The sequence below is a fragment of the Eretmochelys imbricata genome, chromosome 21, assembly GCF_965152235.1.
Source record: "Eretmochelys imbricata isolate rEreImb1 chromosome 21, rEreImb1.hap1, whole genome shotgun sequence".
Lineage (NCBI taxonomy): Eukaryota > Metazoa > Chordata > Testudines > Cheloniidae > Eretmochelys > Eretmochelys imbricata.
Window position 1 is genome coordinate 7,636,724 of NC_135592.1, and position 22,065 is coordinate 7,658,788.

Genomic DNA, 22,065 nt, shown 5'->3' on the forward strand with positions numbered 1-22,065 from the left:
CTTCCCCCAGCACTGCTCAGTGGATTCTCTCACTCTTACCCTGTCTTTATTGCCAAGTTACTGGGTTCGTGGCTGGAATCACTGGGTGGAATTCTCAAGCCTGCACGACACAGGAGCTCAGCCTGGATGATCGGAATGGTCCCTTCTGGCCTTCAAATCTGGGATAAACATACCCTAGCTTGGGAGCTTAGTAGTACAATGAGTTAGGGCCAAGCCCTGAGGTTTCTAACCTGCTTTCACCTGTTCTTTACTCAGACACATTCCCACAGAAGTTCCTAGGCGTTTGCCTTAGCGAGGCTCTCAGGATTTTGGTCCTTAGTGTGCTCTCCTTTCACCTCTGGGTTTGAAAATCATGGTTTCATGGTTTCTTTGCAAAACCAATAGAAGTGCAGTGGTTTTGACTGTGTTTTGCTTTCTGATTTGGGGTTCAAAATAGGGCCTCAGTGGTTCATAGGACTTGTAAGGGATGAATTTCAGGCATTAAGACCTGCAAGGTAAGTTGAGCAGTATCATCCACATTTTAAAGAGGGGGAAATGGAGGCACAGGAAAATGAAGTATCTTGCTGGGATCAGCACTCACATTGCCTCAGTAGCCACAACTGTCTCATAAGACTGTAGTGGCTGCAATCTTCCCAGAGCCAATCTTGGTGGCTTAGAGGAGAAAAAACAGGGACGTGAAGTTCTGTAGAAGCAAAGACATGTAAAGGTTATTGAAAAAAGATCTGCCTTGGATTTTTATGAGCTGCATCTCCAGTGAGATAATCTTTTAACCCTGTGTTCTTGGAGAATACGTTCAAGGTGATTTCTACTGTGGTAAAAGTGTAAGAATCCCTGAAGTGGCAGAGAAAATAAATTAGCGCCATCTCAACTAAAATCACACACAATTAAAACCTCGATCGGGAAATACTTGTCTGTGTGGAGAAAGCATCTTGAAAATGACATGCATTAGTCATTGGCTGCAGCTAGCCGGCTCAATGTGCAGTAACAATACGTTCCGGAATGAGGGGGTGGTCAGAGAGGCTTCCAGTACAGGTTCCGGTCCAATCACAGGCAAACTCTTCTCTCTTCCAGGCATGTTTGATATCCTGGCTGTGGGCTGCGTCAGGGGCCAGTGGTATAAGTGCTTCCACACTCAGGGGCCTCCAATGAAATTTCACCATTTAGATGGGTCCTTCTGCTGCCCACATGAAACCCTTCTTCCCTCACCCCAAAAATGTACATGGAGCTGTGCAAATATGTGTCAGCATTCCTCCCCTTGCAGCCTCTACAGGAAGGAGAATCCTGGGCATCTTTCCCAGGATGTAAGCATGCTCCCAGCATGAAGAGTAAGGCTGGAATTCAAATGCACGTCTCTCAAGTGGCATTGCAGAGCAATTCCCATCCCCAAGGTAGCAAGTTTGTGATCCAAGCCTCCCAGTCATAATAATGCAAAGCCCTGGGGGAACTAACCTAGAGTTAGAACTCATATCCATAACAATGCAGAGTAGGGCAATTCCACTACAAGACTTATTCCTATCATAGGACTTTTATGGCTCCCCTCATCATAGTATCTGGGCATTTAATAATCTTGAATACATTTATCCTCATAACACCCCTGTGCCATAAGGAGGTACTGTTATCTCCATTGAACAGGTGGGAAGCTAAGGCATAGAGAGACTAAGTGATTTTCTCAAGGTCACACAGGGCATCTGTGGCAGAGCAGGGACTTGAAACCAGTTCTCCCAAGTCCCAGTCTAGCAGCCTAACTCGCCCTTCTCTATACATAGCTGGGGGGCTGCTTTAAGGATCCAGCCATAATCATGCTGCACAAATGTGCACAAGCTCTGGGATATCATAGTTCTGTGCAGTTCATTTGCATCCTGTTGTTGCCATGAAGTTTGCTCACCCGGCTGCATCCAGAACCCACTCTGTGGACAAGGTCACCACAAAGCCAATGGTGCTGATCAGTACTTCTCTGGTAGCTGGGGAGGAAGCTGCCCGGCATCTGATCTCCTTTCAGCCAAATATTTAGGGGTCAGAGATGACTCTCCCCAGTGCTACTCTACATTGCTGGACTCTTCTCTGGTTCCCGGGGTCCACTACTAATTGCAGAACATCCCCGGAAAGTTCCATGTGGGAACAATGCACAACTCTGTTATGCAGGATTCGACTGAACCAATGACTCCTCAGTTCTGGTATCCTACCACCAGCTCTGACCAATTCCTGCTGATCTGAAACTGATTTGGAAGAAGAGGAACATACTACAACACTAACCTGGCCAGTTATACAGTATACTACACAGTACATGCTGCAGGGAGGTGGGATAATGTCCTTCTTGAAGTCATCATGTTAGCCAGTCACATAACAAGATATCAGTCTAAAACCTGCCCCTCTGAAATGACAACCTATGGCAGGATTACCCCAGCATGATCTGGCCCTGAGCTCCATTGGAGCCTGTAAGTGCAACTGTACTATTAATAATTATAATAAACAAAGCACCTGGGATCTTGGCTTATCTGTCTGCCTGCCAGACTCTTTCCTTTGCTCTGGTTTTGGCACTTAGGGGGTTAAGCTCTTGGATGAATTCAAGAGCTTCATTGCTCACAGAAGCGAGAGACTGATAAGTACTAATTCAACCGGACATAACGTGGGCAGATGCTGTGCAAGCAATCCCCACCCCAATGCATGCAGAGCTGGAGTGGAGCACACCTGGCTTGCTGTTAGGGATGGGTGAACTGGTTTGCATAAGAAACAATACAGAACCCACCCCAAAATGACATGAAAACTTTTTTGAGTTGCAGAAGAGTTTAATTCACCACACCATTTGTTCTCAGCTTTGGCTGAGGCCTCCCTGTATTACTAGTCTGGTAGAGTTATTCCAGATATCGATATTCAACATATTGCTGGGATCTAGCTGTCTGAGGTACTTATACAGCCCCTGTTACCAAAGCATCTGAGCACCTCACAATTGTTGATGTATTTATCCTTATAACACCCCTGTGAGGTACATTTGGGCTATATTAACCCCATTTTACAGATGGGGGACTGAGGCACAGAGAAGCTAAGTAATTTGCTCGAGGTCACACAGGAAGTACATGACAGGGCAGGGAATTGAACCCAGGTCACCTATCCTTAGCTGAGTGCCCTAACCACTGCACCATCCTTCCTCTCAGATACCACTTTGGAAGGCATTCAGATTCTACACCGAGGCACACAGTATAAGAACCTGAATAAAACAGAACAGAATAGAATAGTTGCATTTTCTCCAAAAGCATGAGGCCCCCCCTTTCCCTTCCTTGAGCTAAAGCTTGGCTGCAGTGCTCTCTGTCAGTTCCGCATGGCTAAACTGTGAGATTAAACTTTAGGACAGGCGGGTCAATAGCAGGCCATCAAGTACTGAGAGTAATTGCTCAGAGAGCATCCATTAGAGTCCAGATAGTTTCCCATGAGAATGATGGGCTCCTATGGCCTGATTGTGTGTGTGTGTGTGTGTGTGTGTGTGTGTGTGTACGCACGCGCACAGCACTAACATTCTCTTTCCCCACATAGCAGAGGTTCCCAGACTGTTGTCCAGGGACCACTGCCCACCCCTGAGCAGGGAGCTGGTTTAATACACGATTCTGACTCCCTGATACTCTTCCCATGCTGTGTGGCGCTCATCCACAGAAGAGATTCTAGCCCACAGGGCAAGGGTTTCCAAACAGCTCAGCTGAGGAGAGCTCTCTCATGTAGGCAGCAGAATAGCTGGTTAGGCCCCTGGTCCTGGTCGGCACAGGTCCTGGCGGGAGTCAGAGCAGTTGTGGAGCTGATGTAACTATGTCACTGGTGGAGAGCCCTCAATGGGCAGAGTCTCCTACATACCCCATACAGGCAGCTAGTACAGGAGCCATCTCCACCAGCTTTAGCCAGGGGGAAGTTCTCCTACACCAAAGGAATTCCTTGCTGGCCATTTGCAAGTTGTGACTCTGGCCCTGTGCAGAGTAGTGAATGAACATGCTGGTTCATTATTGACTTTAGAATGCAGTGGGTCTGATTCTGTGGTATTTATATGGCCCCCATCACTGTTATCTGGACATCTCACAATCTCTAATGTATTTATCCTCACAACACCCTGTGAGATAGGGCAGTGCTGTTATCCCTCTTTTATGGGTGGTGAACGGAGACCCAGAGAGACTACGTGACTTGCCCAACAGGAAGCCTGTGGTGGGACAGGGAATTGTGTCTAGGTAGCTGGCTAGTGCCCTAACCACTGGACCATCCTTCCTCTCACCAATCTTCCTTGTCGTACACCAGTTTGACAGGGATGCTACTCCATTGACTTTAATGGAACCACTCTTGAATTACCCTGGTACAAATGGGAGAAGGATCACACCTAATACCTCTAGGTTTGGGAATGTCTTTATTTGTGTGGCTTATGCAGCATACTGCTTAGACATAAATAACAAATAGCTACGTATTAGGTATTAATGTAGAAAGTGTGCTAGGCACCACACAGACAGGGATGTGGATGCAGTCCCTGGCTGATGGCCTTGCAACCATTGTACTATTTATCTGAAAGCCTAATGGAGAGGGAGAGTGGATGGCCAGGGAGGTATCTTGACCCAAAGGGATTCTGGCTGTTCAGTTGCACAGTACAGCCATAAGCCAGTCTGAGTGTACTGGGAGGGAGGCAGGGTCTGAACAGTGCAAGGAGAACTGCATAGAGGCATAGAGTTAATAAAGTTCCCTTCCTGGCTGCCAGACATCCAAGACAGGCTTCTCTGGGGCCTTTCAAAGCTTAATCTCCTCTATAAATAAAAAGACCTGTCTGGATTCTGGTTTCCTGCATCTGATCCAGCCATACCTGTACCAAATATTAAGCTTAGACAAGTAGGGTAGGGTACCATATCTCTGTATTCTAAATTTATGGCCCTAGAATTCAGCTGACTTTTTTTGGATGAGGCCCTTCCTCAGAATTCAGCACCATCCTTCTACAATAGAGATTAGGGGATGTTGATCTGGAGTTATGGTTCAGTCCAGTATAAATATAGGAACCACTTTCAAAATTCAGATCTAGGTCTGGAATTGGATTTTGGACACCTCAAAGTTCAGAGCTCTTTGGATCTGCATGCAACCCCCCTTTTTCATCTTTTAACTCTATAAAGAGTTTTCCAGGACAGTTTGTATGAAAGATATTTAAAGGGTGGGGCCTGGTCCAAATCCCACTGAGGTCAGTAACAAAACATCCATCAACCTCAATTAGTGCTGGATCAGGTCCTATCTCTCTACCATCTAAGGGCTAAAAGGGCTCTGTTCACAAGATGGTTTGTTTATTTGTTTGGCTGACAGTAAATCACCTACTTTATTATAGCATTCTGTCATGGTTGCAGTGATCAATTTTCCAGACTCTGGAAGGCGTGACCAGTCAGAGGGGACCATAATTAAAGTAAGTCAGATCTTTTGGTCTAAGAAAACGCCCTTGACTCTGTCCCAGATGAGTTAAGTGCTGTCAGATCAGTCCTCACATGAGATGAAAGACTCCTGGAGTGACCCTATAAATTCTTTGCTTCACTGGGCTCATTGCAAACTCCCAAACCTGTTGCCAAGTCCAGGTGCTCTGATTGCCAGTGCATGGACCCAGAATCCCTTTCAAGGCAAGCATAGAAACCTAGCGAGGGATTTGCCTGTGGGGTTGCCAGAGATTAAAAGAGCTTGCTAACGAAGTCTGGGTTGGAGGCGGACAGGTAAAGGTCTCCTCCAGTTTGTCAGTTCACTCACACAAAAGATGAGAAGGGCCTGAAGTGGAATCCTGAGTCCACCTGAAATTGCCTCGGGGTGTGGCCTTTGCCTGGCTAGTTTGAAGCATTTTCCCCGCTACTCAGCTCCCTGATGTGCTGTCATATTTCATCCATGCCTCCATCTGGCTCTGCTCTTAGATCAGGCTGGGATCTTTTAAATGGATTGTCTCTGTGCTGGGCTCAGCAGCTCCTTGCTTTAGCCAGCTATAGGAGCGTATGCTTTAGGAGATAAGAAGATACAACTCACAACCCTAGGAGCCTCTCACAGCAACATTTACGGGAGTCTGTGAACCACACATTCACCACTGCCACGGCATGAGTCAGGGAGCTCAGTTCTCCATTGCCTTGACCTCATGCCGTTATTTATGCCTGGGCAAAGGGGGCCTAAAACAATACGGAACTGGAGCTCTGTACGGATGTAAGTGCCTTGCACAGGCACAAAGCAGTGGAACATAAGAACATAAGAATGGCCCTACTGGGTCAGACCAAAGATCCATCTAGCCCAGTATCCTGTCTTCTGACAGTGGCCAGTGCCAGGTGCCCCAGAGGGAATGAACAGAACAGGTAATCAACAAGTGATCCATCCCCTATCACTCATTCCCAGCTTCTGGCAAACAGAGGCGAGGGACACCATCCCTGTTCATCCTGGCTAATAGCCCTGAATTTATTAATAGCTCCATGAATTTATCTAGTTCTTTTTTGAACCCTATTATGGTCTTGGCCTTCACAACATCCTCTGGCAAGGAATTCCACAGGTTGCCTGTGTGTTGTGTGAAGAAAGTCAGAGCTTTAGGGTCTGGAAGGATGATTCATCTTAACAGCCACGGAGGATTACCATGGGGGCGAGGGGAGGCAGGTTCTGCTCCAGTTCATGGGCTCCCTTTCTTCTTGGGTCAGCACATATCATTCCTTTCCACCAAGTGAACCAATAGCTTGGCTAATCCAGCAGCTCTCTGACTCCCTCAGCCAGAGACATTGTACCCTAGGGCTAACAAACAAACAAAGAGCATTCCAAACTGTGGTCTGCAGAGAGCTGTCTGGCCATGGGGCATTGGCTCCTCCTCCTAAGATGCACTAAAAGAAGCTACAAATGCACTGAAGATTTCCCTAATAGCACTTTGGTAAGGAAGCAATGGCTGTAGTTGGCACAGGATTATTATCCAGTGTTCAAAGGAAGGTCAGGTGTTGGGGACCATGAATGGCAGGATGGATGTCCATAAAGCAATCTCTTTTAAGTTGCGGTCCACGCTCTGAAAAAATTGAGAGCCCTGTTGTAAGGTATGCTTGATGGGGTTGCTGACAGATAGCTAAAGGCGGCCTTCCCTGTTTCCCCCCCCACTCTCTCTCTCTCTCTCTTCCCTTCAAAATATCATTAGGAAATATGAAAACTGTTTTCCCAAGGAGTGCTTGGGAGATCATTGAACTTGGCGTACATGATCTGAGTTATGTCCATGTGAAACACAGCAAGCCACCCAGCGGTGCCCTGGATGCCCAGAACGTCAGCGACTGCTTAGCATGGCCCAGTTCAGCCCTGCCGTGTGTGCTTAACGTCCCTAAGCACAGCAGCAAAGCCAGTGCTGAGTGCCTCCTGAATCCTTCCATTTCACTGAGTTACCTGGGAGCTGAGAGTGCTAGACACCCTGCAGGATGGGGCCCTCACTACTTGGCATCCACCTGACCAGGTTTTGCAAACCTAACAGGACACCAGCTTTCTCCCACCTCCGATGTCCAGGCCTCTCCACTCTCCTCAATTCTGGCAGTGGAATTGCCCAAATACAACCACCACATTTTTAAGTGTTTTCCAAACTGACCAGAGGCCTGGGAATCTCATGGGGAAAGGTGTTCTCAGGGGATATCCGGGTCAGCTCTGCAAAATCAAGAAGCTCGATCAGTTTGAATAATAACAAGAGACCTAACCCTGCATCCATTAACACCCATGTCAAAACTCCCAGTGATTCCTGTGGGTTCAGACTCAGGCATTCAGTCAGCCATTCAGGCACTTCTCCAAGCCAAACCCTGCCTGGAGGTTCATCTGTTGCTATTCACAAGGGATGCCTGCTAAATAAAAGTCCCTGATTCAACAGTCAATCCCTCATTCAGCAAAGGATTTAAGCACTTGCTTTACTTTAAGCAGGCACTTAAGTCCCGTAAAGGACATGCTTACATGCTTTGTTGAATCAGGGCCAAAGTGCCACAGCATCACCCATCTGCTCTGGCACACGGGCAGGAATGTTATGTTATTTGCAGCATGGCCAGCAAAATCAGGTCACTGCAGTCCCTTCCCGGGTCTCCCTCTCTGGTGTATTCTCCATCTCACTGCCCGGCCCACTGCCCCAGGTGAGTAGTCTGGAACCAAGCCAAATCCCATCTCCAGTCTAATGAGGAAGAGAAAGGCATGAAACAGAAAGACAATGGTCATTGTTATTCTTAGGGCATCCAGGATGCAAACAACTCCAGGACGTCAGCCATCTGGGGCTGGGAAGGGATGGCATAGGTCAGATGTCAGCTGGCAACGATGGTCTTGAAGAGCAAGCTACACCAGCATGGGACAAGAGTCAGCCAGCTACATCAGCATGGGACAAGAAATGGGCCCCAAACCAGAACCCCAGTTCCAGGCTCTCACTGGCTTTGTTCAAAACCCATATCTGGATCTGAATTTTGCACATGGTCCCATGCCTATTTGAATGGGCTTGAGCTAAAATCACAGGTCAGAACAACCCAGACATTTGGAGTGGTTCAGACTCCAAAGGTTGATCTGGATTTAAAAAATTCTGTATAGCCCCCAATTTTTAAATGAGCCTGACCAAAACCCTGCATCCAAACACCTTGGACTTTGGGCTGTCAGAAATCTGGATCCAGATCTGAATTGTGCAGCCTGCTATGGCATAACCACATTGTAAAAAGGTGGGCGGCTCAGGTGGTTGTCTCTGCTGTGGTTTCCTCCAACTCTTTGTTTCCAATGTGTGGCTACTTCTTCTTACTGCAGGTGATGCCCCTTAGGCGTGGTGGCTTCCCTTCAGTGTTTTCAAGTGGAGAGAGAAATGGTTGGAAAGGTGGGGGAAGGAAACACAAACACAACCTGCCAAGAGGACACTGGCCTCTGCAATCTGAGGTCCTCTTGATATGATGTTGCAACATAGAGTGTACTCCCTCTCCCTCGCTGCAACCCCCAAGAACGCCCACAATCCCTTGCCTCTGGGACATGGTGGGGTCAGGGAGTGATTTTTCAGTCATTTTGTAGGTCAACGATCCCAGAGGAAGCCCATCCTTGAAATGCAGGTTCCAAGGGAGATGTAACCAAGTAGGAAGGCAGCTGAGTCCTTGCTTTCTCCCTGTGTGCTGCTGTCAAAGTCCTGATGCCCCAGGCTCTTCTCCCCCATACAGTTGTGACTCTGTTTTCACCTGCACGCCAAGAGTGTGATTTTAGGGCACAGGCCTTTCTGGGCCAGCACCATGACATGGTGGAAAATTCTTATCTGCCAAAGCTGAACTCAGAACTCTGCCTAAGGTACATATTTGGGTTCCATTACTAGCTATCTGAGTGCCTCACAATCTTTACTGTGTTTATCCTCATGGCACCCCCATGAGGTAGGACAGTGTTATCATTCCTATTTTATAGGTGCTGAGAGAGGCTCAGGGACTTGCCCAGGGTCTCACAAGAAACTTGTGTTGGAGGAAAGTATTCAGTTCAGGTATTTTAGGTCCCAAGCTAGCACCCTAAACCCTGAGCCATCCTTCCTTTCTGAAAGGTTAGGCCTTGAATACAGCCAGCTCAGATTTCTACCCAGCCCAACCTCAAGTAAACTCTGCTACACTCCTGCCATTAACAGCCAAGCTGAGCATGCGATGTAATTACAGGGAACAAGATCTGAATGAACTCACTAGGATTTGAAAAGTGGCAAGTGAGGATGTGGGCCAGAAGCAGTTTGTTTGAGGCCTGCTTGGTTCCACCTGGGGCAAGATGGAGGAAGACACCAGGGCACAGGTGACTTCCATGTGGCTCGGTAGGAAAGTGACACTGTCTCTTGTTAGATGTTCCACAAGGCCTAGAAGTTGCAGCAGGGTGGGAAGCAAATGGTGGCAGAGTGGAGCCTGCAATTCGTGAGGCTTTAAAAATCCAGACAAAGAGAAGTGTGAGGAACCCCAGCCAACTCCATGCCAAGGCCCAGTGTGCCTTACCCTGAGCCAGGCTGGTGCAAAAGAAAAGGAAGGTCCTCCTTGCCAAGACGCCATGACCCAGACAAGCCGGGAGAGGTACAGAGCAGCTGAGCCCCCAGCACGCCCTAGTGATAAATAAATGTGTCAGCTGGTGAAGAGGGTGCAGAAGCAGATGAGGATGCCACAGAGCCATGCCATTTTGAGTTGGCTCATTGCAATGAGGTGGGAGGTGTCTCTTGGTTCCTCTGCCGCACCAGGGTGCCACAAGTTATAGCAAATACCCCAGGGCTCCTTGTGCCACTGTGGCTGCTGACCCCTTGACACCCAGAGCTGCTTCAGTGCCAACCTGCCATGACACCAGAATAGTGTGGGGAGCCCTACAGTGCCTCAGTGCCAAGATACCGGTCTCCATGCTAGCACCGAGAAACATAAGGAACCCCAGGGCAGCGTGGCACCATGACACCACAAGCCAGTATCGTGTGATGGGAGCCGGAGGAGCCATGGGCACGCTGGGGCTAGGGCCCTGGCAAGCCGGACGGGCACAAACCAATTGCTAGTTCATCCCACAAAGGCTTCCCTCCGCATCTCGGCCTTTTCAACAGCCCCAAACGGGGGAGGCGGGGCGGGGGAAGAGCTCAGACAGAGAGAGACACGTGTCACGTTGAGGGACGCAGGGAAGCCATCTGTGTCCCCAGAGGCGCCGATCTTCAAACCTATTTAAACAGGACGAGCTGCAGTTGAGTCCTTTGATGCTCCTGCCTGTGCTGTGAGGCTCAGCCCTGCCAGCAATCTGCTTGGCTCCCTGCTTCTGCCAGGCGCCTCTCGGCCTTCCGGCCCTCTCTGGTCCCCCTTGTTTACGAGGCAGAGCTTGCTGGCGCCTCAGGGGTTAAGTGGCACAGCAGGCAGGAGCTGATTCAGGTGGGTGGCACATTGCAGTGACAGGGCTCCAGCGAGGAGGAGGGAGGATGGAGAAAGAGGAGGAGGAGGTGGTGGGAAGCTGCTGAAAGCCAAGGAGAGTGGAGTGTGTGTGCTTACAAATGCGACGTGAGAGGGGGAAGAATGATGGTCCCTCCCTGCTGCTTCCAGATAAGTAGCTGAAGGAGAGAGAGCGGGAGAGAGGGGAAAATTGGCTGGTCATCATCTCTGAGAACAGAAATAAAGTGTGTGTGTGGGGAGGTCGGGTGTGGGGGGCATAGAGCAGAAACTCCTCAGCTTTGGCTGGTCCATTACGCCGGCTGCAGAGGAAACCGCAGCTCCCCATTGTCTGTCAGCTCCGGGGCTCCGTCTGAACCTGATGTGTGCATGTCCGTGTCAGGGAGCAGACAGGCAAATGACAGCGGCGCTAGAAGACCAGAGGAGAGTCCAAGGGTAAGTTGGGATCCATCTATTTGGTGGCGGGCATCGTCAGTGCACAGAAGGCAAGGGGAGATGGGGAAAGCATGGGTGCATTCATGGCTGCATGGTGCGACTCTCGGCTGAGGATGGGGAAGCCTTGGCACCCAGAGTTGGGTGGTGGTTGTTTTTTCCCAGTGCATTTCTTTCTCTCTCTCCCTCTTATTTCTAGGACAGATGCTAAATGCTGAGAAAAAAGGGGCAAGGGGTGTGGGGGGATGTGCATGGGGGGGATGCTGTGGTTCCTGTGTGTTTCAGTTGCGCTAAGATGAACAGGTGAGGAAAACAAGATTGAGTCAGGGACGGATAAGGCAGCTGATAGAAAGGAAGGTTTTCTGTGGCACAGATGTTAAGGGCCTGATTCTGATCTAATTTACACTGGTGTAAATCTGGAAACTCCACTGGAATCAATGGAGCCAGGGCCAGATTCGGCTTTCAGTGACTGGTGTAAATCTGGAATAACCCCAGTGAAAGCAATGGAGATGCGGTGGACTTTTACCGGTGGCAGTGAGATCAGAATCCAGCCTTGGATAAGAACACCAAGAGGATGTGATCTGGCCAGGAACCAACATTTCCAGCACATTAACCCTTCTGTGGCTGAGATGAATGAAAACCATTAAGCGAGAGAAGTTAGATGTGGGAGAGAGGCTGTGTTAAATAACCTAGCCTGGTCCATTAGCCTCCTACCTCCACCCCTGCCAGCACAGAGCTCAGCTCGCAGATGGGAGAGGGGAAAGCGGAGCAGAGCACAAGAGACTGCAAAGTAAAAAGTGATCCTCAAGCCAAAACCTGGGAGCAGCTGACAAATACAGTGGACATTGACTCTGGAATAGCACTGCAAATGTACCCAGTGCTTTTGCAAAGGGGATCCCTGCTCTGGAGAGCATCTGGCAGCAAGCAAACAAGCAAAAGAACCACCCACCATCCACCCTCCAGAGCCCGCAGAGCCCAGGGAAAGGAAAGCCCATGCAGATGGCTGTCTGTCTGTCATCCAGCACCCAGAGGTGGAGGCAGGGTAGCAAGGGGTGAAGCCCATGTGTCAGTGTTAAGCACAGAAGGGAGCAGTCTCATCAGGCTGCTGTAGCAAAGGGTTGGTTAAGCAAGCTGGGGTTGGGGATAGGGTGCCTGCTCCCCTCTCTTGCCCCGTGGTATCAGCAGGAGAAACACCAGGACAACTGATGGTGTTGGCAAGGTCTTGCTGTCTTGCTGTTGGCAAAGTCTTCTCCACCCCCCCCCCCACACCCCACCCACATAGGCTCACACACACCATGCAGACACTCGCCACCCTATACACCCCTCCCCCCATGGCATGCTAAAAATCCCAGCCCTCTTTTGATGTTTCGTGACTCCAGCCTGCCAGAGCTGTGTAGTGTATAATCATGTGCCTAGCAAGGCTGAGTTGGGAGGTTAGGGTGAGCTCTTGTTTCTAGCAGATTGATGGGGATTTGTTTTTCCTCTGCTATTGTGTTCCGTCATAGACTCCCCCTGCCCCCATCACCAGTAGCACTGCCATGAAACCCGCCCTAGTAACAGAGTGGAGGCTCAGGCTGCAGGGGAGTGGGAGGGTAGCAGCCATGCCCCCGGGTGCTCAGTGTAAATAAGGCTGTGTGATTCCAGTGTTGCTATGCTTAGCAGTGACATCAATTGTCTTCTCTCTCCCCCTCCTCTGCTCCGATGCCTGGACAAGAACCAGGTCTCTCCCTCCTGCTCTGCCTCTTGCTCTGTGCTGGAGCCTGGAACAAAAATGGGCTTGAAAGATCTCAGCAAGTCCCTTCCTCCCTCTAGTACCTGGTTAAGACTCCAGGCATGATAGGGTTGTGCCCAGAGAAAGTCATGCCCTGGGGATATCAGCAATGGCAAGGAGAAACTGACCAAAGGAGAGCCAAGCCCCTTTGGGCGGGGAGTGCATGAGAGCTGTGGATACTAGGGATCGGGCATTGAATGGAAGGGAAATGCCCTTTGTGCAGGAGGTCTTGAACAGGTTGCAGGCCGTGGGCCAGTGGCGATGGCCCTAGGGGATGCCATGTGCTCAGTTCCAATGTATGCCCTTATCCAGGACTGGAATGGGAAAGAATGAAGGCGTGAGAACCTGCAGCTCCCCTTGGTCTCAGTGGGCAGCAGCGGGCGCTCAGCACCTCGGACACTCAGGCTCCTGTTCACAGGCTCTCAGAGGGCTGAGACTGTGGGAATCTCCTTCCCTTTCACCCCCTCACACGGCCATGCTGGTCCTGAACCAATGGGGCACACAAGGCAGGTAGTGCAGATCCTTATTCCTGGGCCAGCAACTAAAGTATAAGCCCCATGAGCTCTTCAGGGCAGGGAGTTTTGTGCTTTGGGTAGTCCCGGCCACACTTCTCGCATTTAGCAAATGTTAAGCAAATGGTGGTAATAATACATGCGAGGGTCCTGGGTCCAGTGGTCCCTTCTTCAGCTAGGGCAGGTTCCATGTTAAATCCGAATCTGTATAAGGAGACTTGTGGGTTTGTTTGAGATTGCCAGTTCCAGTGCACAGCCCAATGCAGCTTGCCTTGCAGCCACAAGAGGTCTGATCTGGCAGCCCAGAGGCAGGGCAAATGCCTAGCAAAGCCAGGGTGAATTTTGCCTGCATAAAGGCTTCAGGGTCAGAGCCTCTGCCTTTAAAAGATTGAGTTGATACTCACAGTAGGGTAACGAAACCAACTCTCAGTGCTAGCATCACGATCCTACCATGCCGCCTGCTCCCCAGTCCCTTCTCTGCTCAGGGGATCAGGGAAGTCTGGATTCATTGATCTGTCCCCTGTTCCCGGCTCCCCACTCATGGATGGGAAACACAGCCTGACCCTCTGATTTGACTCCTGCTGTTGGCGCCCCTCATAGTTGTGAGGGAACCCCCCTCATCTGTCTCCTACTCCTGGCTCACCATCCTAGGTCACCCCAACTGACCCCCACCCTCCAGTTCATAGAATCCCAGAAATGAAGGGCTGGAATGGACTTCCAGGTCCATCTAAATCATCTCCCTGTGCTGAGGCAGGATTCCATATACCTAGACCGCTAATCCGGTTCTAAATAAAGGGCCTGATTCCCAATCAGTCTGCAATCTGCACCCTCTTACAAAGCGTGTGTCAAACGCTACCAACTCAGAACGCACTGGCTCACTGTGTGGTGGTGGTGTACAGGTGTGAATGCCAGCATTTTGCAACCACGCCGCTCTCACTTTTGCACTAATGTAAATGGCCACCCATGGTGCAAGGCCAGGGAGACTCTGACTCCCCCAGAGGTGCATTGATTGCTGGGGAAAGATAGCCGACGGACAGCCTGGGTGCTGTTATTCATTCCTAGATCAGGCCCAACCTGGGAGCAGCAAGGCAGGCACTCACCCTGCTACCCTCTTTGTCCAATAACTGCCCTCCTTGGAGAAGGGACATTGGTGGGTCTGAAATGAGCCCAGCTAAATATCGCTGTCCTACTATTAATCCCATTCCTTTCACCTGAGTTATTTTTGACAAGGGGATGTGTATTCCCCCACCCTTACATTTCAATCTTGCCCCTTATCTTCTCCCATAGCCGTGCGGCTGTAATGTAAAAACAAGGAAATTGTCTATCACTATCGGGGGGGGGGGGCGGAGTGGGTGAGCAGCGATAACGCTACCTGTCTTTATGAAGTGGCGTCATTAGAACCCTGATAAAATTCCGCTCGCACAATGGAAATGAAAGTGGTTTGTTGAGTAGGACCCTTTGTACCCAACCAGAACAGATCTGATTGTGTTATGCATTATGTGGCACTGAGCCACATTATCTGTCACATGCGCCCGGAGATGTGTCTCAGTTCCAGGGAGATAGTTGTGAGGGCGGAGGGAGGGAAGAACTTGCATGCAGGATACAGAGCGACACAGCGCTGCCTCTGCGTTCCACTGCATGGGCACATTCAGCAGAGTTGGAACCCTGCTGAGCTCCCGGTGGCATCCAGCAAGAGATGTCTGCAACTCTGGGCATAGCAAGGTCAGCACCTAAGTTCTCCACACAGGAAGCAGAGGAATTATTGGTTCGAGGGGAATATAACTGGGAGTCACCAGAGGAGATTAGGAAAAGGGGAAAATTCTGCCTAAACTTCAGAAGATAACTTCCTGACAGTGAGATCTATTAGCCTGCATAATCACCTCCCAGAATGAGTGGTGGGAGCCCCATTGCGTGGCACATTTAAAAGTAGGCGGGGAAGGCACAAATTCCCAGGGACAGATCCTCGACTGGTGAAAATGGACTCAGTTCCATCTACTACAATGGAGCAATGCTGATTTACCCCAGCTGAGGATCTGACTCATATTCCTGGCCATCCCTAACTGATATAATTGTGTGTGAAATAAGCCTAAGAACCAAGAATTAGCCAGAGATGGAGATGGGAGAACCTCAGAAGGCTTGGGGTTCGGTCTAGACAAGCACTTTAAAGGCTGGGTGCATCTCTGAACCTCGTGAGATTGCAAAAGTGGGCTGAGGGATTTGATTGGAGCAGCTTTTCCTGGAAGTTTTCCCATGCTGCCTTCTCAGATGATGATGATAGGCTATGGGACTCTTTCCCCATGGGTAAAGTTACCTCCAGCCTGGTGCACTAAGGATCTCTCTTTGCCCACACTTTTCTTACTAGTTGAGTCACTGTGTTCCACTGGAAGATGGCCACTGAGCACTGACCTTGCTTCAGATTGCAGGTGATTGAAAGAGTCATAGAGAGTTTCCTAGGAGGGGAATCGTTGTGATCCTCATTTCTTTGCATATGCAACTGACAAGTTGCATTGGGACAGACAGCTAGATAGAAAGGCAAACAAAAGGATGTACTGGACATATCCCAAGAACAGCTTTACACATGATATTCTGGCTTGTCTACTTCCAGCTGGAAGCCAGGAGTTCAGAGGCTGCCATAAAATTAAAAGGAAGTGGCGGGGAGAGAGGAGGAGATTATCCCAATGTTTCTCAGGCTACGTCTATACTATGAGCTAAGGGTGTGATCCCCAGCTCATGTAGACATACTTTCGGTAGCTTGGTGAGAACTAGCAGGAATGTAAGTGACAGTGTAGCCACCATAGCCCAGACAACTGCAGTGGCAGCATGGCTCAACCGTGCCGAGTACAAACCCCCCCCCCCCCCCGAATCCCATAGGTACACACGCTGCGCGGCTAAGGCAGGCTGCCGCTCCAGCTAACCAGGCTACCGCAGCTCGGCTACTATTTATACTTGTGCTAGCTCTCACCCAGTACGTCTGTGCGAGCTGGGGATCGCACACGGGTGCCTAGTGTGGACATAGCCTCAGAAACATGCTTCAGTCTGAGGCTGGGAGGAAGGTTCCACCGTGAGGAAAGTTCTTTTCACCCATCCACAGTGCGGGAGCGACGGCAGCTTCAGATCGCCATGCCCTCAGCGACTCTGTCGCATGTTACTGTGTTGCGGTACCATGTTGCAGAGCTCACCTTGAGCCAGTCCCCTAGTTATGTTGGCTAGTCGTAGATTATAGATTCCAAGGCCAGAAGGGACCACTCTGATCATCTAGCCTGACCTCCTGTATAGCACCAGCCAGAGAACTGCCCCAAAATAGGCCCTAGAGTCACCCCTGAATGCTGCAGGTTGGACAGTTTCCTTGGAACATGGCAGTCCAGTTGCACCTAGCTGACTTAATGAAATCCATAAAGCTATACCATTTTACATCACTGAAGACCTGGCCCTGGCAGCCAGAAAGTGATCGCAGAGGGGCCCATGTGAGGGGCTTGCTAATTAATTCCCTGTGTATAGAAGCTTGCTGCAACCAATCACTTTTGCAATCCAGCCCTTTTGCCTGGAAACACACAGGAGATCAGTGTTTCGCTTGGACTCTGTAGGCAATGAGGTATGAGCCATCAGAGCACTGACTGATGAAACATCCTTCTGCTTCTTACTCTGGAGTGGGAGGTGCCAGCGACTTTCTCTGATTCTGCTAAGCAGCCTCCTGGAAATGAAATTGTCACTCCCAGGAGAAGTATCTTCCCCTATCCCTTGCATTGGAAACTGCAGGTTTCTGCCCACTTCTGGAACTGGAAACCCCCCAAAAGGAGAATAACTAGACCCTGCAAATCAGGACGATGGCTTGCAAGCTACTTCTCTGAAGTGAATTAAAACTAAAGCAAGATAAAAGTGAATGACACCAAAATTTACCTTTAAGAGGAAGGATGGTCTTGTGGTTAAAGCTCTCGGTCGGGACTCAGGAGAGCTGGGTTCAGGTCTTAGCCCTGCCACAGACTTCCTGTCTGACCTTGGGCCAGTCACATGGAATCAGATTTTCAAAAGTGCTCAGCAGCCATTGCACTGGCACATCATCACTCTATGCCTTGGTTTCCCATCTGTAAAATGGGGATGATAATCCTTCCTATCTCTTGCCCTTTGTACATCATGTTTATTTAGATTGTAAACTCTCTTGGTCAGGGACTGTTCTATGTACAGTCCCTAGCACAATGGGCACAAGATTTCAACTAGGGCCTCTGGCTCCTACAGTAAGACAAATCCTGGCTCATACTTGTCCTCTCATAGAGAAAATCCAGGTGAGTTTATGGACAAGGATGTGTCAGAAATGCAGACAGGGGTTGGAGTTTGCTGGGCTGAGTTGGTGTGATGGGAAGCACAGCTAGGCACATGGTGAGTCAGAAGTTTTTGCTTCTCTTCTGTTTAAGGGTTGACCCTGCCCTTGGACTTTGGATGCACACAGTGCACGTCCCTAAAAAAACTATGGACGCAACTTGCAAAGGGGACTTGGATGCCCAATTCCCAGGGACAATTAAAATAATCTAGGTCCCTAGGTACCCCACACACAGTGCCCCCTGCCACCGTTCCCATGCCACAGCCCTGGGGGTGACAGTAGGCTGATGAATGGGGCAGTTCACGCTTCTTGGGGCTATTATTTCAGGGTGTGTGGACTCAGGCAGGCAGGTGGCAGGCCATGCAAGCTTCCTCCCTTACCTCAGCCAATGTAGTTCAGTCCTAACTTGCAGCATTCCTCCTTTTCAAGTAAGGGTCGTACGCACACACCTGACCTTCTGCAACCCCTGCTTTTCCAGTAATGGATCACCACACATATTCTCCAGTGCACCTCAGTCCAGACCTCCGCAGTTCCCTTCTGGGGCTCCCATTGCCCTGTCAGTGCACCTCAGGCACCGCCTGATACATCCCGCAATGCCGAAGCCTTCCAACATCTCTGCCAATGCACCCTGATCTTGTACACCCCTGCTTTCCAGCCCTGAGTCCTTCCCATGACGCTCCCGGATATTGCAGAACGGCCCTGCAGTTTGACTGCCTCCCATGCTTCCCAGCCCCCACGTTTTTTCCAGGGGAAAGAAAATGAGATGAGAGAGAGAGAGAGAAAGAGAGAGAGTGCTGTTTAAAAGCCTGAAGCTGTTCCAGGGCATCAATCAGTGTATAGGCAGTAAAATATACGTGCAGGTTTGGAGATTGTTGATGGGGTAGAGTATTTTGCGATACATATATTTATTGCTGGTTTTGTAAAAGACTGTTCCAATGAATGGGTTTTAGTAAGGCAATAAATGGTAAAGAAAATTGCTCCGATCGCATCTCAGACCATCTAAAACCATTAAGTCAGTGGGGGCCCTGCAAGCCCCTCTGACTTCCACTTCTCCCAGGGGGAAAGGCAGGGTCCAGCAGGGATCTAGGTGGGAAGGTGTGTTGCTGCTTATATGAAGCTGACGTTTACATTATAGAAGCAGCTCCCACAGAGATGGAGGGTCCATGATGCTTGGTGCTGTTCATGCACAGAGTGATAGACACTTCCTGTCCCAAAGAGCTTGCAGTCTAAATATCCAACTGGAGGGAGGGAAAACAGAGGCAAAGAGAAGTGACTTGGTTTGCCCCTGGTCACACAGCCAAGCTGAGAATAAAGCCCAGGTTTCCTGAGTCCTGGTCCTGTGCCCTATCCACTGCCTATCCACACTCCCTTTCTTGATCCCTATGGCCCTCAAAAGTTTGTACGCTTGCTCATTTGTGAGCGACAGCTTCTCTCCATCTCAGCGTCAGCCATCATGAGTCACTGCTCCAAGACAATTGTGGCATTTCCAGTGCTCCTAATCCCCGCTGAGCTTGATGGCAGGGGTGCTGGAACAATTTTGATAGTAGGGGTGCTGATGACAGAAATCATGGAAACCATGTATGTGGCATTTGTTATTACTACTGCAAGCCAGGCGGTGCGGCAGCACCCCTTGTTCCAGCACCACTGCTTGATGACATCCCCTGCCTTGATTGGGAGCATTTAAGAAATAAAGGGCCTGATTCTCCCCTCCCCTGCACTGGCATAATTCAGGAGTCGCTCTCCTGATTCCAGTAGAATTACCCCAGCATGAAACTCGTGCAAGCAAAAGAAGAATCAGACCCAACAGATCCAAAGCTGCTGCTCATACTCACTTGGGGTGAAATTCAGCTCTGTGCAGAGCAGCCAGCCCAAAGTCTACTATGCCCCACTTGAGTCCCCTTGAATATAGACCACTGCACATGGGTGAATTTCATCTTCTAGCCACAGGGCATCTGGGATTAGGGATAGGCAGATAGTGCAAATATCTCCCTCCAGATGTTCATACAGATTTTCAAATGAATTCAGTTCAGCTGTGTTCATGTCTAATGGCTTTCCATGAGTATTCCAGCCAATGAGTTTACTGGCAGGAATGTTTGTAAGGGATTATTGAAGAATATTTCCAGAAAGAGTTCTGAATTTTTACTCACAGCTATTTTCAAGGGAAACCTGATTCTAAGTGTTATGCACATCCAGTCAGGGAAACAGCAGCATGCCATGTGGCCTGTTGTGGCCTATAAAAACAGCTTGAATTTCAAATGTCAAGCACTCACTGTGAACTGTTTGCAAACAAGGTGTGGAGCAAGAATTTTGTGCAGAATCTGTTTGGTGAATAATTTTGAATAACAAATAAATATGGGAAAGTTGGGATCTGTTCCCAGACAATTCACAAAGGGCTTAATTGGAACTTAAGTGGTGCTTAGGGCTTATGCTGGCTCTTTGCAGTGGGTGCATTTCACCCAAACAGGAAAAAGAGACAAACTTAGTCAATACATTACTCGTGTTGAATTATTCATTCACCAACTCTACTCAGATTTAAAGCCATTTCCCCCTCTAGCACTCTGGTATCCTCTGACCCCAATGAGACTCTAGTGATGCTCATTAGAATTAAAAGACTATCCCCAGGTTCTGTTATAAAACTGTATTTTGTGGAGTTTATAACCAGCCATAAAAATTCTCTCCAAGATTCAAGTTGGCACACAAGGTCTGAGCTTGACTGTCATTGTTTTCCCTTTTCTGTTGACCAGATGTGAGTTGTTTGTTTTAAAGTTCAAGCAGGGGAAATTATTTTATACTAAAAAGAGTCTTTTATGCTTCTGTGAAAAACGTAGCATCACCTGCTTTGATTTATTTTAAAAGCCTTAGTAAAGCATCTACCTCCAACATGGGGCATTTTAACAAACCTCCTCCCAAAGCTAGGAAGAGAACTCAGGCTTCCTGACTCCACTCACCTGTTCTAACCAGGAAGACACACTGCCTCACAAAACCAGGAATAGAAAACAGGATCCCCACTCCTGTGTCCTAACCCATCAGCCACATTCCCTCACACACAAAAAGAACCCAGGAGTCCAGACTTCCAGTTCTAATTAGTAGATCACACTCTTCCCTTGAGAAGACTAGACCCCAGGAGTCCTGACTCCCAATCCCCTGCTCTAACTTCTAAATGAAAGGAACAAGGAAAAAAACCCAGGATCCCGAGTCCCTGTTCTCGCTATGTTTTGTTTTTGTTTTTTAATGTACAGGTGGGAGAGACAGTAACTGCCTGTGTGCATTACAGTGCTCAAGTAGCATTGCACTAAAGCCTAGGATATGCAATTAATGACCTCTTCAATACACACCTCAGAGCAGAAAGAGACCCCATCTAAAACGCTTGAGAGGAATAGGAGCTGGGGATGCTCCATTGTGACACTGCTGGGTTTTACACAATCTCCCACTGCCACCATAGTAAGCCAGAAAGGCTCTGAAGGGCTATCATGCAAACGATCCCCAGATTACACTGGAGTATCATATTCCACCACTGAGATTTTTTTTTATTGTTTTTTCCTTTTTATTAAACTGTCATTGAAATAAGACAAAGAGATTTCAATGACACTCTCCAGACATCTTTATGGCTTTTTAATTTTTTTGTTGGCTCCCTCTTTGTTTGTAATCCCGCCCCCCCAAGGAGGCACAACAAATATATCCTCCCCCTGGCCTCCCGGATCTTTACTGAACTTGTCCCTTTCCATTTGGCAAACAGTGGATTTTCTTCATGTTGTTTTCTGTGTTTAATGGAAGTTAAATGAAGAGGGTTGTTTATGTTTAAAAGTGATAACTTATGCCCCAAATCTATCTCCGTTTATGCACCCGCACCAACGAAGCGGCTAGTGCTGCAATGTGAGAAATAGCAGTGATTACTTCCCTGCTGGTACAGAGCAGCAGGACAGCTGCAAATGGTAGGGTTTGGGTGGTGGGGGAGGGAGGTCCTACAGAAATAGGTTTTCTTTTGAAAATTGCTGGTAAGTTTAAATGATAGGGGGAAACACACACGAAACTATATCTAAGTAACATTGGTTGGTAATAATGGGATATGCTTCCTTTCACTACTTGATAGGGCAGGGTTTGCTCGGCCAAGATTTCCAATACAGGTCAATGCAAGTGTTGCCTGAGTAAGGGCTGCAGGATGGGGATTGGATTGGATGCTGATTGGTG